We start from the raw sequence: 18,387 nt of genomic DNA, 5'->3' as shown, positions 1-18,387 counted from the left end.
CACTAGTGGGGCCACTAATGTCAATCCATGGGAGGCCATGCCCATCCCAGCTCCTCCTCATTAGAGGTCCAACACAATATCTATTAGGGGATTTTTTGTTTCCATGACAACATATCTTTCAATTCATAATGTCAGATTCTCCTTACTGAAAAATTGCCTTTTGTGTGAATGGATCTATTTTGTCAAGTGTGGAAAACTGTACCATGAGAGCTGACTATTTGTCACAGGTGAAAAGGAAGGGTTTAGGGTTACATTAAAATTGTTCCCACAAAATAATTTTTGCCAATATTGTTATGCTGTATTATAATTTACATTTGCATAAAATGCCAACAGCCTCTACTCATAGCCCATCAGTCACCAGTGTTCTTTCAAAAGCATTCTCCAGTCTCCCTTTTCATTTCCCTTTTCATATCACCAACCCTTGTCGCACTCACTGGGATCATAGCAAAACCTCCTACCCTCCAGGCCTACAATATTTCCCCTTCCAGAAGCTAAATCTTCCTAAAACAATCATCATTGCACTCACCCATTTAGAGACCTTTGATGCCCCCCTTTGCTTATGGCATGTCCAAACTCTACCCAGAAACTAGCATTTGAGGTACTGTAACATGGTACTTCAGCCTCTCCTCCTGTCTGCCCCACATTCTTTTTCCCCACATTCTTACACTGACATGCTCAAGGCACTATGCTCACCTTGCTCCTTATCAGCTTTAGCCTTTGTGTACTCTAGACCCCTAACAAAGATGTCCACCCAGCTCCTTGCCAATTCTAAATGCACGAGAACTTCCAATTCCCAAGTCCAAAGCCTTTCCATGTGACTCCAGTCTGATCCTTCCTCTCATCTAATCTCTATAGCAGGGTCTGTGCTCTCCACCTAGTGCTTCATTTTTTATTAATGTCTGTTGCTATTTAATTTTTTCTATTGATATTTAGTTCTATACAACTAAACTCCAAGTTTCTTAAAGACAGAAAGCACTTCATCCACTTTCTTTGTAATCCCACTAACGATAAGAATATGAAAGGAGGAAGAGAGGGAAGGGGCAGGTTAGTCAGTAAGCTAGAGTGTGAAAAGTCATCCCTCTAAAGGAAAGCATTCATGCCAACTTCCAGCCTCCAAAAAACTGGAATGCAACTTGGCTTCCTTCAGCTTCCAGGTTCACAGCTGGCAGAAAAGGAGGCAGAAAAGGAAGCAGAAAAATAAATAAATTAGGGCAGAGTTATCTGTACCTGATATGACAGCAAGGTGATGAAATCTTACAGCCATAAATTCCTGCCAAAGTTAACAACCTCTTGTTAATTTTCTTTCCTTCCCTAAAGGTTGAGATTGAGAACTTATGTTTTTGCATTCAACGCCACTTTGAGAACAGGGGGTTGTGTACTGTGTATTTGCTTATATATATAAAATGGATGGAATTCTAGAACTGAGAAATACAAAGTAATAAAGTAAATTAAGAATGCTATAAATGGATTTACATCAGACTAGACCCAGCTGAAGAGAGAATTCATTTACTGTTGAATTGTATACTTGAAACTTATTGGATTTTGTTAATCAATGTCACCATAATAGACAAAAATAAAGAGAGAATTAGTGATATGGAAGATGACAGTTCAATAGAAAATGTGCAGGTGGATGATGAAAAGGGAAAAGAAAAATCCAAAGAACCAAAATGAGAATATTTGAATCTATGAAAGAGGACAAATATTTATTAAGTACATGCAGGCTAGACACAGTTGTTTTCAAGTTAAGTAAGCCTGATTTCATAAGGCATTCTGACTTGTATTTTATAAATTTGACAGGAAAAAACATTCATAATTGATATTTGAAAAAGCTTTTATTTTAAAAATATATTTTCAGAGAGCACCATACAGTATACAAATTGTGAAGCCTAGTAAAAGAACATGATGGTCTCTGAAGTTGGAAAAATCTAGGTTCACACGCTGTTGTCATCTACTACCTGCACATGCGATGAGCCTCAATCTCCTCACCTATGAAGGGGAACGATACTTTCCTTACCTGTGAAAGGGAATGATACTTTCCCAGAAAGCTACTGGGGAAATTAAATGAGTTAAGGTACATAAAGTACACAGCAAAAACACACAGATTTGTGCTCACGGCACATATACTAAAATTGGAATAATACAGAGAAGATTAGCATGGCCCCTGCGCAAATATGACACGCAAATTCATGAAACATTCCATATTTTTTGGCTAAAAGGAGGGCCAGAGGAAGCAGGAAGCAATTGGGGGCATTGTTTTATGAACAATATAGATGTCTAACCAATGTACTGTATACTTGAAACTAATTTAAGTAAATAAATTTATTTTTTTAAAAACACACATTAAATGAATGTTAGCTTCCTTTTCTCCTCTCCTAAGTCTTATGTATTTAAACGGCATTCACTGAGAGGGCAATTTATTCAATTTGGGTCACCTATGAATCAAATGAACGTAATATATATCTATTTCAGATCCTATGACAAAAATATGTGCTGCATCCTTAGGTCAAAAATAATGAAGTCCATATCGATTAAAAGAAACTGCTGAGTTTTGCCTGATTGGCTAAAAAAAAAAAATAGTGGTGAAACTGTCAGAAATATTAAAGAACTGATTTGTGAAAAGGATGAGGAATATGCTGGGTTTTAGGGGCGAACATGTCTTCTAGTTGGGGATGTTCAACAAAAGTTAGAAACCTGAACTTGGAGCTCAGAAGAGAGGCAGCAGTGGAGATTGGGTGGATAAAGAACAAGGGGTTGGCTGAGGCCACCATGGGAAAATGTAGAGCAGAAAAAAAAAAGGGTCATTTTACTAAATATAGCCAGTGCTTCTGGAAGCTGAAGGAAGAAGTCAACGAGTTCCCACAGCCAGAGTGAGCATCAGGACACAACATGGCTCTCTTGGGGCTTACTTTACCTCATAAGTCACAGTCATGTCTCACTAACTAGTGGTTTCACAGCATCCTGTACTTTTCCTTTGTGGCCCCAGTCAAATTGTATTTAAGTAATTTAAGTAATCTTTGTGAAATGATGGGTTTATTGCCTTTCCTCCTAGATTTTATGATCCTTGAGGGCAGAACTATCTCTTTTTCATTCACCATCATATCCCTTGTATCTAAGTAGCAGAGTGTCCTGCAGGTAGTAAGCACCTTTCAATAAATGTAATGAATAAAAGAATGAGTAAAATCAGCTCAGTGGTTATGAGCCTAGAATCTCGCTGCTCAAAATGTGGCCCAACAGCACCACCATCACCTGAGTGATTGTTAGAATGCACATTCTCAGGTTCCACCCCAGACCTAATGCATTATAGCCCACAGGTGATTTGTATGCACATAAAATTTGAAAACTTGATCCTTTCTGATCCCATTCCTAGAACACAAAGTCTTTGTTGCCAAGTTCTCCAATGATTGCACTTCTCCCAGCCAATTAAGACCTTGACATGCCAAGGTTCAATTACCAATGAAGAAAAAGGTTTTGTCTCATTCGATTGAGTCTGTAGAGCAAAAGTAATCCACCCTGCCCTAGTATTTCTAGATACTACCCATGACTCAGCTTCTTGGCCCTGAAAGCTTCAGTCCCCTTGCCATTCCTATCTTTGCTTTCAGGCTTCCTTGATGCTACCGACCTGGACTTCCAGTTGTCCATACTTCTCCCACTCAATAGGGACATTCCTAGCTTTGGACCTTGTTTGGATCTTTCCTTTAAAAAAATTCGCACCATGCTTGTCTTTTCCCACGATGACTTGAGCTTCCAATATGAGAAAAGCCATCAGACTTTCATCTCTCTCATGAGTTCATCCTAAAATACCAAATGTTTGCCCTGCTCTAAGGTTTAGACCAATCTTCTTTGTCTGACCCACAGCCTTACTCATATTTCCAGAACTTCCTTCCTTTCTTTCTTCTCTCTCTCTCACCCCAAAGACTACATCCTGAAGAATGAAAGGTTCTATGTCCAAAGACTTATATTTCAATTTAGAATTATCGATTTCTTAACCAAAGTTGAAACTATTCAATCCATTCATTTTATGGCAATGGCTCAGAGAAAGCTACCGAACCATAACATTAATCCCCTAAGAAGGTTCTAAATCTGGGCCTGTGACTCCCCATATGGGCTTCAGGAGGCCTGTGATGTCCTTCTCTTGGTTGTTACACAAATATGTATGGTGAACATATGTACACTTTTCTGCACTGGAAGTCCATAATTTGTATAAGATCTTCAAAAGAGTCCTAAAACACATGAAAAGATGCTCAACATCACTAATCATTTGGAAACTGTAATTCAAAACCACAATATCACTTCACACCCATTCTAATGGCTACTATTAAAACTCTTTTAATTAAAAAAAATGTTTGGCGAGGATGTGGAAAGAAGTTGAAATCCTTGTGCATTGCTAGCAGGAATATAAAATGGCAGCTGTTATGGAAAACAGTGTGCTGGTTCTTCAAAAAAATTAAACATAGAATTACCATATGATCCAGCAATTTCATTCCTTGGTATATATCCAAAAGAACTGAAAGCACAGACTCAAGCAGATATATGTATTCCCGTTTATACAGCAGCATTATTCACAATAGCTGAAAGCAGGAGACAATCCAAATGTCCACAGATGGATAAATGAATAAACAAAATGTATTTTAGTATACCTAAAAAAATGTGGTATATCTATTATTGACCTTAAAAAGGAAAGAAATTCAGACCCATGCTAAAATGTGCATGAACCCTGAAGACATTATGCTAAGTAAAATAAGCCAGACACTGAGAACAAATATCATATAATTCCACTAATATAAGGTACCTAGAATAGGTAAATTCATAGAGACAAAGTAGAATGGAGGTTAGCAGTCACCAGGGCAGGAGGCAGAGGGAATGGAAAGTTGTTATTTAATGGGTACAGAGTTTCAGTTTGGGATAATGGAAAAGTTCTGGAGATAGATGGTGGTAATGGTTGCACAACAATGCGAATGTACATAATGTCACCGAATTGTACACTTAAAATACTTAAAATGGTAAGTTTTATGTTAGGTATATTTTACCACAATAAAAGACACTTCAACTCAAAAAAATTATGAGCTTTCACAGAGAAAATATTCACAATACACATAATTGTCCAAAGATTAATAGGAAAGTTATGTAAAGAACTAAAAATCAAAAGAAAAACACAACACAATAGAAAAATGGGCAACACACATGAACAGGCACTTTGCAGAAGAAAACAAATATAGCCAGTAAAAAAAAAAAAAAAAAAAGAGGCAATCAAAATCAGTAGTGATTAGAGAAATACAAATCAAGACCACAGTGAGATATTTTAAATGATCTAGCTAGAAGAAGTTTTAAAGTTTGACAATAATAAAGGTTAGAGTAATGTGGATCCACAGGATATTCTACACGCTGCTAGTTAGCATGTAAGTTAATGCAACTCTCAGGGAAATAGTTTGATATTACCTCCTAAAGGGGAACATTCTCACACTCCAGCAATTCCACTCTTAGATATCACCAGAGATTACTGTCAAAATACAACAAAAGACAAGTACAAAAATGTTCATAGCACCACTTTTCACAATAGTAAAACCCTGGGGGACAATGTCCATCAACAGGAGAGTAGATAAATAAACTGTGGTCTGTTCATACAACAGAATATTATTCAGCAATCAGAATAAATGAATTAAAACAACATGCAACAACATGACTGAACCATGGCAACATAATATTAAATGGAAAAAAAGGTAAGTTTCAAAAGATTACCGTTTTATAAACTGAAAAACTACTAACTTTGTTTAAATACTTTATAGGAAAACATGTAGATTCAAAGAAATATATAAAAAGAAAAGCAAAGAAATGATGAACTCAGAATCTAGGATGATGGTACCTCAGGTAGAAGCAGCAGGAAAATGGGGTTGGGGAGGGCACATACAGATGTCACTTATTGTTAAGGTCCCAGGCTTCCAGATGTTTATTACATTATTGTAAACTAACAAACAAATAAATAAGATGGTACCCTTGCATGTTCCAATGATGTGAGTGTCTCATGAACTAGGAATTATGATTAACACAATTCTGTGTACTAGAGGTATTTTAAGGAAAAACAAAAACCTAAGGAGAAAAAGGCTTTTCTAGGTATACTGATAAAAAAGGACAGTTCTCTTCCTAAAAGAAATTCTGCTTCTAGCTTTTTTAAAAGATCATTGTTTAGAATACTACAATAACAGACAACCCAAATACTGCAATAACACCATTAAAGGAAACCAGTAAATGTTTATAGAAATTTACATTAAAAAAATATGGAAGGGAGAACTAATCAAGTTAGAAAGGAGTACAATACTAACTTATTACAAGGTAAGTACCACCACTTATTTAAACCCAAATTCCATGCATAAAACTTTAGTTGGCCCAAAATCCAGGGTATTCAACTTAAAAATAATTTTATGAGATGTTCAAAAGTAATCTGGAAAAGAGAGGCTCCAGTCTAATAAAGAATGGAAACTTTGAAGGTGAAATAAAATTAAACCAGTTTCTTCTTCCCGTAGGGCTTCTGTGAGCCCTTTACATGCTAATGTACACTGTGATCACCAAGATTGTAGTGTTTCCCAAAGGGGTTCGACCACACAACCCTTTCTGCAGAAAGCCAATCTCCTGCCTACAGAACACACTTGGGAAATTCTGTTGGATTTTTTTTTTTTTAAGGAAGTTCACTAGGACAATGAAGGAGGGAAGCCTAACCAATCAGACATAAAAGCTAAGCTGCTAAGCCAGCAAAAGTGAAGACAGCACATCGCTTGCACTTTGCGAGGCCGTCTTCTTTCATGGCTCTTCGCTGTCTGCAGGATGGCTGCTGGGCCTCAGCCATCGCTGACAAGCCTGGTGCACGAAGAAGGTATTCATTTACAGGTCGTTTCTACCAGGTACATTTTTGGAAATAGCACCCCATCTGCTTGCAAACTTCAAAAAACATTTATTTGCTGGATTCCCTACCAAATGATTTCAAAAATAACTGTGAAGCTTTCTACAACTATGTGTAACTCACAAAATAGTAATGGACAAAGAGTTTTCTTTTTTAAAGACATCAATTGGTACTATAATCTGTGTATAGATGGTCATCAGCATCCATTAAGTGTTTAGTATTGAGAATGCCAGAGAGAGGGCTGGTGGGATGTTGCCAAGATAAATCAGGCTCCTTGCTTTTAGTGATTATAGTTCTTTATCATTGACAACAAATATATAAATATATACATATATATGTCATTTACAGTAGGTTGTACTAGGTGTAGGTGATGAAAGCAGGTGTAAAATGTGGGGTTACAAGCTACTCAGAAAGATAGGACATATAAATGTTTTTAAACTTATAACAAGAGAATGTTTGGTATATATAATAAGTACTCTGTTAGGATGGCTACCATCAAAAAGACAAAAGATACCAAGTGTTAGCAAGGATGTGGAGAAAAGAGAACTCTAATGCATCATTGGTGGGAATGAAAATTGGTGCAGCTACTATGGAAAACAGTATGGACATTCCTCAAAACCTTAAAAATAGTACTACTATATGATCCAGAAATCCCACGTTGCAGTACACATCTGAAGGATATGAGATCAGTATCTCAAAGGGATACCTACTCTCCCATGTTCATTGCAACATTGACAACAGCCAGGATATGGAAACGACCTGAGTCACACAACCCAAGCATGAACACTGTGCCCCTACCCTCCCCATGAGCTGTGTTTGTAAAGTTTAGAAGATGACAGAGAAGGTATGATTCTGGACCAGGAGCTGTTGCAGGGGCATCTTGGTGTGGCAGGCAGCTCCTTGATCATGGCAGAAAGAGTAGCGCCATTGGCGGTCTGGTTCCACAGCGTGAATTCCTGGGAGCTCAGCCAAAAATCTGTTTTTGACCCTGCCAATGAATCTGTGAGCTATCTACACCACTTAAGAAATCCTTTTTTGTTTAAACTAGCTATTATGGACTCTAACGTCTGCAACTAAAACCTCGAATACAAATGTAAACCGTGGCACAGTGTAAAATAAAAGGATGTGAATTTAAAAATGTGTTGGTTATAAAAAATCCAAGGGCCTGGACTGGGCCCACACACATCCCTACAGACCATGGGAAATGTGTTTCAGAAAAAGTTTCTGACTCTCAAGGTACACAACAGGCCTTCAGACTCACCAGAGAGAATTTACTCTGCCTTCTCAGTAGAAGAGAACATTTCTGAGGAAAACTTCAGAGATAAGTGCTTTTCCTTAAGGGAATATATTAAAAGACCTTTTTAATAATCAGTACAAAACTTTCCCCCACAATCCTTTATCAGTATCTTTAAAGAATTTCCTTAAAGTACTTATTATCTGCTTCTACATTAGCTATGGGAAGGAAACTTATGGAAGGCCGGGGCACATACACGAGCATGTTTCTAAATAATATTCCTCATCAATATAGAAAACAACATATGTACTGGAATTTTTCCAAGTCATAAAATCTCCCCCATCAATGATAAGGAAATGTGGCAAAGGACAGGGGAGTTAATGTGCAGACATGGATATTTTACAAATATGTTATCAGTTTTCAAAGGGCTATGAACTATCAGTGATTAGATGAGCAAAATTCTTAAAACTACTGAAAGAGAAATGATCAAGGCTTGGGAAATGTTATTTGCATCCTAGTAAAATCGAAGTTGTAAAAAAAAAAAAACAATATAGAGGAAAGCTATATCATGCAGACATATCAGTCTAGAGACACAGATAATCAAAAAATAAAATAAAGTCCAGTGCTGTGGCTATAAATAAATGCATGTCAATGACTTAGCTCCCATGTGAACTGGAGGACTGCTGTAATTCTGTCCCTAGGGCCTCAGCCAGAGAAATAAATATCAATGACCAGTTCTGTCTGGACACTCACTAATAAATCCTCATTGAAACACTACCAGACAGATGAACCTAAATCGGAATTCTACACAGCAGGGCTGGGAAAAATTGTACAGAGAGAGACAACAAATCTGAGTTATGCTGTGTGCTCCCTGGTGTGTGGAATTACATGTACTTATAGTTTATATTTCTGATGTTTAAATTCCCTTCAGTAATCTGATGTGGAAAATCAGCTGTTTGGCCTTCGCACTAACATACATCTCATTAGACCGCAGGGTAATTTGTAAATAATTTAACAAGCACATGACCAATTTTCCGGTTCCTTTTTGATCTTTCGGAGATGGGAGATCTGTAAACAGTGTGTTGTTCTTTACTGTTGCATAGCGCTTAATTATATTAAGAAATTTCATTAGAACAAAAAAAATAATAATAATAAGTTAGAAGTATTTAAGTTCTTCGGATCATTGAATTCTGAACAAGAGTGATGTCATGTCTCACATGTAAAGCTGGCTTTCCTACCAAACCCCTTAGGGTACAATGTAACCTGATCCCCCATTTCAGAGACAGATGGGAAATACCATCTTGAATCACTAGGAGTTTGCTCTGGGGATTGCCATCACCCAGACGTGACTCAGGTCAACCAGAGAAGGGCAAAGGAAAAATAGGTTAGTGTGGAGTAGTATTAAGAATGTTAGGCCAGGCGTTAGAAGACCTGAATTCCAGTTCCCATTTAGGCACTACTGTGCCTCGAAGTTGTCTCTCTCTCTCTCTCTCTCTCTCTCTCACACACACACACACACACACACACACAAAGACTGCTTATATAAAAATTAAGTGAATTTAAACGAGAGAATACAAATTTCTCTTACAGGCCAATGATTCTTAAACACCTTCAAAAATCTTTGAAGGGGAAAAAAGCCCTTTTATCAGACTCTAATACATTAATATATATAATATAATGTACAGCGTATATTATATATAGTATTTGTATAATGTAATACATAATATAATATTTATGTTACTATATTAATGTATAATCCTATAGCAAAAAATTACCACCTACTTGCACGAGCACACATCTATGTTGGTCAAAAGTAAATAATATCCTATGCGTACATTCACTAAATTACACCCAGAGGCACAATTTTAAAGTTTGAGGCCAATAGAGCTATAGAAACCTACTTTGCCTATTCATGATGCTGAGAACTCACCAAGGTTGACCACCACCAAGCATCTCTTCCAGGCTGTACACTTTACAATAGCCTAAGGTTTTGATCATCAGTGCCTTCAGAGCCCCGTGGAATCTACATTCAGTGGCCAGCAGGCAGAAAAGAAAAGAGATGTGCTTTTCCAAATATGGCAATCTAGGGTGCCTGCCATTCAAGTTGCCAAACCCTTCCCTAGCCCATCTCAGCTTACGTATTCTTCCAGGTAAGCCCATTTGGATCCAGTGACCCATGAATCTATGTCTAAGCCATTAAACCTGTAACATAATGGAAATTTATCTTGTGTCTTTGCTTAAAATGATGTTAATGTTTCAATTCACACACACACACACACAATTTTGATAGCAATAATTGAATATTCAACTCTAAGCCTGCGATTTTTTAAGCCTGAATTTTGAAACGCAAAAGAACTGAAGTAAACTCTCACATTAACAATGATATCTTGAATCAATACGATGTCAATAGACTGATTATGAATATCTCCCAAGAGCCATTATACGCATGTTTTGTCTAAGTATTTGGTTAGCAAGGATTCTGGCAACACTGTACAGCAAATAGCATTATTTCCCATCTAACCCCTGTCATTCCTCTCATTTGACATGCTGCTTGTTTCAGCAGAGCAAAGAAAAGAATATTAATGGTGTCATTCCAGTTATCATCAATAGGATGCAAAATTTATGTCAGTGGTAACAATCCCGTGGGGAAAATGCCATTAGCAATGGATTATAAAGGGTCACTGAAAAGCTATCTTCCAAAATGAGTCAGGCAGATTTTGTTAAAAAGCTCTTCTAATTTTCTCTTTGTCCTAAAAACCGAGACTTCACCACCTCCCTTCTCCCCATCCTCGAAAGCCTATCTCAATGGAATAAGAGAGAGCTAAATCCAATCTGTAGTACATTTCTCTCTACTTGTAGAAAATTAAATTTTAATATGAACAAACTTTTCCTCATCTCAGAAATCTGCTGAAGACACAGGTGGGATGTAGTAACAGATCTCTAGGACTCTGCTGGAGTTGCGCTTCAAACACCATTGGTGGTTAGGCTCTCAGCAAACGCATTTATTGCAACAAATATTTACTAAGCACTCCTTCCATGGCGGGCCTGGTTGCAGACTAGGGAAAGCAGATGTCCTAGGAGAGCCCTTGATCAACTGAGTCAGGGAGAGAGATTTAACCAAATATTACTCTATAGAAGGTACAACAGTGAAAACATGAACGAGCATAGAGAAGGGAGATGATTAAGGACCTCAGGGGAGCATAAAGAGATTTTTCCAGGGCTGAGTACACAGCAGAGGGACTTTGGGACATGAATAGGTTGGAGTTTTGGGAGGAGAAGGAAAGACTTAATGACCTAACCCTCCAAAAATGATAAAAATCTCACCAAAATAGCTTCACTAGAAGCTTACTATGGCTTAACCATCCATCGCACAGGTCAAAATAAATTTTCATTCCGTTTCCAATCAAGAACAACAGAGGCTGAATTTTCACATATTAGGTTACAGTCAGAATAGAAAGAGACCCCAACCTATTAACCGTAACAATTTTTCCTATTAGCATCATTAGTCTCACATCTGGCTATGTCAAAATACGTACTGCTTTTGCCCCCTTTTGAAAGAAGCATGCTTAACCAGTCGGGTTTTCCTACAATTCTATTACAGTTACATAATTTACATACAACGAAATAATTCGCATCGAGGATGCGCACACATCTCAGTGATATGCTCCCCTCTTCAACTCTGCTGCACACCAGTGCACAAAAGGAAGAACAGAAATAACAGTATTTTGGTTTGGAACCCCTTTGAAACACCTCATTCGACATTAACATTAATTTCGCACAGCTCCACTGACTTAGCTATCTCTAAATACAAATTTAGTCATGGATGCCGCTGAAACCCAGGTGGAAATGGATCAATGGTGAAAGAAAATACTTAGCTGCTTAAAATTATGGATCGGGACCCATGGGATTACAAAAGAAGATAAATAATCAATGAAGCCATAAATAGAATGTCTACAATTTAGAAAAGGGGACCCCATTTTTTAAAAACTCAGTACTTCCACTTTTGTGATATCTGATTCATTCTCCTCATCTCACTTCATAGTCAAAACTCAATTTCTCCACAAAGACCTCGCTGGCTGATCACAAAGGTCTGCCCACATGATGGTGAGGTTAGTATAGGCAGGCACTTTGTCTCACTCATTGACAAATCTTCCCACTCCCCAAACCCAATACTGGACCATCAGCATCACACCCACACCCCGCAATTAAATGTTTGACTAAAGAACAGGAACAGGAAATGACTTTAGACACTATGTTGCATAATGAAACATTCAAGGAAAATGGGGAAGAGAAATTAAGTAGACTATGAGAGAATGAACAAGCTATCAGACCAACAGAATGTCTCCTATTTGCCCCTCAGCTAGAACTCATCCCCACAGATACCTGCAAGTATTTTTTAAACGACAGGGCGAAATTATGCTCAGGTCTCCAACCATCTCAACAGTCCTCTCAAGTAACTCTGCTGTGACCCATGGCAGAAGCTCGAGGGATCCCCTATTAGGTAAGCAAAGGTGGAAGGAAAGAAAAGTATTCCAACTGCTGTACTATGGGGCTATGACGCCGTATTTTAGGGCCACTTGAAAGATGGGCATGTAGAATAATAAACTTATCACGAAATTCAGCAAAACCACCTGGATGGTCTGGCTGCCCACACGATCAAAGATGTCATTTTCCTTTATCTCAGACACTATGTCATTGGTCTTATATACAACTATACCGAACTCACCATTTTTTAAATTATTCACTTCCATTCAGCTGCTAATAGCTGTGGGAAAATGATGTTTAATAGTTGCTGTTAAAAATAAGAATGCTAAGCCCCTCGGCCCCGGGAAATGGGGCGCGGCCAGAAAAGGGGCCGCCCCTTCACTCGTCACGCACGCACGTTGGTGTGGAACCTAGTGCTAAAGCGTTGGTAGACACCCTGCTTCTGGATGGGGCTTTCATACGTGGCAGAGCAGCTCCCTTGCTGCTACCTACTGAAAGTCAACCCTCCACACGAGGATGTGTTTGGGGGTTTTTTTAATAATAATGATAATAATGCTATTAAAAAGATAGCTTCCAGGTAGATAATTTGCTAATAAACATCTCAATAAATATAACAACCAAGTACAATAAACACACAGAAAGAAGGGGGCTCGTGACTTACTTTCGGCCTCCCCAGGTCAGATACCCCTGGTCAAGTCACTGAAATTTCAAAGACAAAGAGGGCAGCCAAACTCCGTTCCAGTCCTAGTAAACGTGACTTCTGTTTCCTGCCCTGCTTCTCTTCAATGCCCACACCTCTAAAATACACTAATGCCGACCCCCTTTTTATTTTCTATCGCCTTCCTTTTTATCTGCTAATGGTGCCTTTCCCCACAGTCATTACAGTAACTTCCTTGCGGTCTGCTCATCCCAGAAGCAGAAACAACTGCAAATCTGTCAAAAGCACTAGACCATTAGCGCGAGAGCTCATCCAGGATGCACACTCTGGGGAAAGGTCGCAACGGAAAAACAAACGGGCCTTTTTCTAACTCCGTTTGCGGTTCTCAATTCTATAATGGAATTAACGTTTAATCTATTTGGCACAAAAGAGATCTGGAGAATGTAGGAGACGTGGACATTAGAATAACAAAATTCTTTTTGAAAAAAATGCCTTTAATGAGCTTTCTATTATATGCAGACTAATAGATTGATTAACCAGTTCGTGAAAAATCTGGTTCGTTATTGCCTCCCTCCCTCCCTCCCTCTCTCCCTCTCTCTCCCTCCCTCTCCCTCTCCTCTTTGTCTCTCTCACACACACACATACACGCACACACAGAGTTCCTTGTTGTTGCCAGTATCAGCCATTTAGGAAGCAAGCATAACGAAGTGAAAAATGCATGGAAAGTCAAATATTATATTCCAACAGATCCCAAAGTATGTCCTAAGTCCATTGTTTCATGAGATGGTTCATTTTTTTTTTTAATTTCATGTCCAATCACTTTGATAATCACAAATAGATTTCACGCTTGGAGAATCACAATAAACATTACCATAATAAAGCCTCTGTGAAGCCCTGCCATTTAAAAAAAATAAAAAGAAGGGGGTTTTTATTTAAGCCTGAATCTCCTATGAAATCCCTTTTTAGTGGAATATCTAAAAATTTTCAGGAAATCTGATTGCAACCAATTTGCAACCTCTTAGCTATCTGGATTATAGCATTTCAGCACAGGAACTTGAGATAAAAAGAAAGCTGTTAATTAGTGCACCATTCTACCAGGAGTAAGAGTGGAGGGCTTTGATAGCACATTGAGCACTGATCAAGAAAATCTCATACATGTGATTGGAGACAATATCGAGATGATGCTTGTGGGTTTCCTGACTTTTTGGACTCTTTGGACTCTTAATGTTCTGTCAGGAGTCTGGGGGGACAGCTGTGCAGAGGAGCCTTGTCCAGCAGCATTCTAGCCCTGCCTAAGTGATGAAGCCTCAGGACACACCAGCCAGTGACCCCCACCCTTACCCCCACCCCATCCATCCCAGTGAGAGATGCCACACATGGCAGAGGGCACCAGCTAGCACTCTCAGTCTGTGATGAGTGCCAAGGGTCATTTGTCTGGAAGATTCTGCCCCATTAGCAACTCAAAAGCTTTAGTCAACCCTTGTCCTTCCACACAAATCCTTGCAAGGCGGGCACAATGGAAAAAGGGAAGGTCAGCCAAGAAAACCACCTTGGAGGCCTCCTGACGCTGACCACTGGGAGGAAAAGCGATCACGTTACACTCAGTCAGGATGTGGTATTTTGAGCCCTCCTCCACTTAAACGGATACTGTTGCCTGGAAAAGTTCTCCTCAAAGTGAATTAATATGCATCTGTAATACCAAATTCGGGATGGCAGGTGATGCTGGGAGAGGAAAAAGGGAATGGGGAAGAGAAGGGCGTCCACAAAAGGATTGCATATTTGTTAATACTTTTTAACATACTTGTTAATGTGCTACTTCTCAAGCTGGACGGCAATTCATGGTGTTATTATCTATTTTGTATGTACTTGTGAAATATATAATTTTGAATGTGCATCAGACTCTGGGCTCCCAAGAAAAAAAGTCCCATATACACTAAGAGAAAGTCAAGGCTTCTGTCATTCTCCTAGTCACTCCACAACAATCCCTCCCTAAATTAATTAATGTCCTAAATGGAAGATACTTTGATGAAAGGCTCTTCCCCCTGGGACCTAAAACAGGCACTGCGAGAGTTAAACAAAAAGATGACAACCACACCATGAGTCCTGGTTAAAACACAGAAACAGTTCATGGAGGAAATGATAATAAAGCAGATGTAACTCACCATTAAAAATCTCATCTCATTGGATGATAAAGTTTGGTTTGGTTTTTTTCCAAAATATTGGTCCCAAATGTGTTGTATCAAACTCTGCTTTTCTACTGAGCTCCTTAATGATATCTAGATCTCATAACTTTCTGGTCACTTGTGGGTATTAAAACAGGTTTGTGTAGGTATTTAAGACTCAGTCCTAATCAATTAAAGAGTTCAACCTCAAGCTCAAGTCAAAGCCTGTGACTCTAGCAGCACAGTGTGGAAGGGTTCCTTCCACACATGGCCCATCTTTGTGCCCTGGCTCCTCCATAGCAGGGGCAGGAAGAGCCTAGGGGTACAGAATTGCAGCTGTTTGCCGTTGCTTATCTCCCTGACCTCGACTGGCCACCCAGGCCTCAGGAGGACAAGAGCCTCAACGCTCAGCATTAATGCATTCCTTGAAGGGTTCTTCTGGGGTCTCCCCTCCACCCCAAGATGCAAGAGATGCAGCTGTGTGTCCACCTCTCCCACCATATCTTCAGCCTCCACCAGCCACAATTCACCAGGGGCCCCCAGCCTCATGGGCAGCTCAGCTCTCGCTCAGCTACATTCCCAGTAACCCAGTTGATTAATGGAAAATTCGCAGAGCTTGCCCTCACAGCAGGTACCTCTTCGTCTTCTCCAGTTCCCTTCTCCTCTGCTCAAGGAACACAGAAGTGGGACAGTAAGTCCGGTGGCTAAGACATCTTACTGGAAAATAGAAAACCAGTCTCCCTTCCTGCAGATACCCCAGCTTTACAAGTGATCCTTCTAGAGTCCCACCCTTGACTTTAGGGAGGAGAAGCACCTGCTGCCTCTCCCTCTCTCCATGAACACTGTCCTTATCCCAAAGCTGCTGAGCCCCCCACCCCACATACTTCTTCCAATTATCTTCCTACCATCCCAGGGGTTGGAAGGGAAGGAGGGAGCATGGGGGGGCAGGTGGAGGGCGGTAGTAGGGTCATCCTCTGAACTGGCACTTTCCAGTAAGACCTGTAGGGAGGGGGCTGGCCCGAACGCTGGCACCTCCTTAAGCCTAAGAAGTGAGGAATTTAACATCTTTTATTGTCAGTTTTTGTGCTCTAGCCCCAAGTCCGGGAAAACTCACTTGTTATATCATTACACACAGAACTAGGTAGATTGTAGAATCTTTCTCATCCATGCCATTCTTTTCTATCTCATACTTTCCAGCTAATATAGTCCTTCCCAAAACCTGTTGCATGAAACACTGGTTCAACAGACTTAATGCAGAGACATATATAAAGAGAGCTCCATGGCTAAATACTTTTGGGAAATTCTGAGTTAAACATAGTCCCATAAACAGATTTTCTTTTAACTTCAAGGACTTCTCAAAGCTTTTAATATGCTGATGTGACCTGTCAATTTACAAGACAGGGATATAAGCACAGCTGTTCTCAAACTTATTGTTTACAGAACGCCTATGAACATCTCAAAAAACAGACTTTGGGAGGTGTAGATTTTACCTGGTCCTATCAACCCTTTCATGCCCAGCTCAAGCCCCTCCACTCCCCGAATCTTCAGGAACCTTCACAGTTCCCTTTGTGAGGGGCTCACTGTCTGTAATGTTTCTTGCCACCGTTAGTTAACTCGGATGTACAACTGACCCTGGAACAACACAGGTTTGAACTGCACAGATCCACACATACGTGGATTTCTTTTGATAAATAAATTTTAAACAAAAATAAACGTTTTCAATCTGGAGGTAACTATCAATTAAGCTGGAGTTATTAGATATGATTTCAAGTTGCGAAAATATCAACAATGTACACATTTAAATTTACCTCACAGAATCTTCCACAGAACATGGAAAACGTTGCATGTCTGAATATACATAAACGTTGCATGTCTGAATATACATATCTGATATGTACAGTAAGCATCTTTCCTGAAACAAAAATCAAAGGGAATAGACTCAGCATTTACTTTTTTTTAAAAAAGGCTATTTGAAAATAGTAATTTTTGCGCGTGGACACCATAAATAAATATTGAGATGGGCACATCAAGCTAAAGGCAGGAACAGACAAACAATTATTTTCAAATGACACTTGTGATGATCACTTATTATCAGTTCTGAGTATTTATTAGAGTAACCAAAAATGTTCTGCTTTGATTAAGGTTATTGATGGCTATGAACAAAATAGAAATGCTTGAATTTGGACAAGTTTGCATGCCTCAAGCTTACATGACATAATTCAGTCAACAAGTTCATAAACTGGTACTTTAAAAGCAAGAAACATTGCTTTACAAGTGAATTATTTTACACTGTGTTCCTCAAATATGGTGCATGCTCCACAATGAGTACCCGAAATAATTATAAGTGGTACACAAACTTTTTTTAATGGCAAAATCATGCTTTCACAGCATAAAATTTCCAATTTAAATAAGTTGGTTTATGTAATTGAAAGAAAAATTTAAGTAACTGTAAAAATCGTATGAGCTCATATAAAAATGTGAAAATGGCAGAATAATGATAGAAGTTTGGAAGGCTGATGAAATACAACCCAACTTGTCAAATATGCTTTGTCAAGGACACTAGCTTGAGTTTTGTCATTAACCTTTACTTAGATGACAAGAATCTTACTCTCAGTCTGACAAGAACCCAACCAACTTCTCAATCCGAAACCAACTTGGTTACCTTAAAATAAGATAAAGCAAAGCTCCCAAATTCTCCCAGTGTTAAGAATCATCAAGAAGTATTTGTTAAAATATGTATTCCTAGACCCCATCCCAGATCCACTGAAAACAGCAAATCTGCATTTTTGACAAATGCCCTGGTAATTTCTAAGATTGGGGAAATTCAGGATATATAACAGAAAGCATATCTATATAAGTTCCATTTGATGGCAGAAATAATGTAGTTGAGGAAGAAGATTTTTTTTAAGTGGGTGATAGCTCCATTTTTGCTACTTTATAACTGGCAATTATGAAT

General features: G+C 38.9%; 1 protein-coding gene and 1 pseudogene across 3 annotated transcripts in view; one reads left to right on the top strand and one right to left on the bottom strand.

Annotated features, from left to right (window-relative positions):
- FRMD3 (FERM domain containing 3) overlaps window positions 1-18,387 on the bottom strand; it is a 268,015-nt gene that overhangs the window by 191,665 nt on the left and 57,963 nt on the right. The window lies entirely within an intron of this gene.
- On the top strand, window positions 2,106-2,206 carry LOC112483132 (annotated as a pseudogene).

The sequence above is a fragment of the Pteropus alecto genome, unplaced genomic scaffold, assembly GCF_000325575.1.
Source record: "Pteropus alecto unplaced genomic scaffold, ASM32557v1 scaffold206, whole genome shotgun sequence".
Classification (NCBI taxonomy): domain Eukaryota; kingdom Metazoa; phylum Chordata; class Mammalia; order Chiroptera; family Pteropodidae; genus Pteropus; species Pteropus alecto.
Note: the sequence above shows the minus strand (reverse complement) of the source record. Positions and strands in the feature narration are given on the sequence as shown.